Source organism: Cyprinodon variegatus, unplaced genomic scaffold (assembly GCF_000732505.1).
Source record: "Cyprinodon variegatus isolate N-32 unplaced genomic scaffold, C_variegatus-1.0 Scaffold2504, whole genome shotgun sequence".
Classification (NCBI taxonomy): Eukaryota; Metazoa; Chordata; class Actinopteri; order Cyprinodontiformes; family Cyprinodontidae; genus Cyprinodon; species Cyprinodon variegatus.
In genome coordinates this window covers 2,436-3,835 of record NW_015152957.1, presented here as the reverse complement: position 1 = coordinate 3,835, position 1,400 = coordinate 2,436, and positions in this window count along the sequence as shown.

Genomic DNA, 1,400 nt, shown 5'->3' with positions numbered 1-1,400 from the left:
GGACACTATATAGGGCCCTAAATAGTGATTAGGACAGTATATAGGACACTATATAGGGCACTAAATAGTGATTAGGGCAGTATATAGGACACTATATAGGGCCCTAAATAGTGATTAGGACAGTATATAGGACACTATATAGGGCACTGCATAGTGATTAGGACAGTATATAGGACACTATATAGTGCCCTAAATAGTGATCAGGACAGTATATAGGACACTATATAGGGCCCTAAATAGTGATTAGGGCAGTATATAGGACACTATATAGGGCACTGCATAGTGATAAGGGCAGTATATAGGGCACTATATAGTGTCCTAAATAGTGATTAGGACACTATATAGGGCACTATATAGTTATTAGGGCAGTATATAGGACACTATATAGGGCACTAAATAGTGATTAGGGCAGTATATAGGACACTATATAGTGACCACATTAAGGGCCATGGCTGCGGGGATGCTGTTGCACTCCCTAGTGTCAGGAGGGAGATTTTTTTTAAATCCATCAAAAATGCTTTGCACAGTTTGTAAAATTCTTATGAATGTTTTGGGAAATAATTTAGACTTCCACTATTACTCTTTTTTTTTGTTTTACTGTAATTATTTTGAGGTATACGCTGTCACGGCAATGTCAAGCAATATATTCCGCTCCTGGGAGCAGACTAGTAAGTTTATATAGTCTAACGACAAAAAGCATCTTGATTTTTTCACCAGTGAAGAAGAATTCTGGTACAGCAACAACGACAACGGAGAGCAGCCGGAGGGAGGAGACTGTGCGTCCGCTTCTGATGCACCAGCAGGCCCGGCCCCAGAACCCGCAAACTAGCGTGATCGGATTAGACGAGACCTTCCAGCCAACATCCCGTTTCTGATTTGCTGCTCGGCGTTGAGGTAATGAAACGTTCTCTGGTTCTGAGGCTCCATCTTGGTTTGATGGATGGCAGCGGCTGCATTATGTGGAAGAGACTCATCAGATTTAGTTTTTCGTTTGTCTGAAAGCAGGTAGAAGAAAAGTCCTACCTAGAGACACTAACATGCATATGACAATAATAAAGAAGTTAATGTCAATCTATTTATTTATTTTTATTTCTTGTATTTTAAATAGGAATGTAGGCTTATATTAAGGTGACTGGTGTAAAATCCAGGAATGATCCTCCTCTGTATACCAAGATTAATCACAATATAATTCGTGTATACAAAATGATAAAATAAATCTGTCTAAGTCTAATATCAAACTGGAGAATAAATAACCAATATGCAGCTATGGACATTTTTACAGTAATGGATATTTGAAAATAGCAGCAACATCAGAGATGTGCAGAATGACAGCAGCAGGTTATTTAACTGACTAATGTTTCTATCATTACATTTGATTTGATTGGTTCCTGCTTGGACAC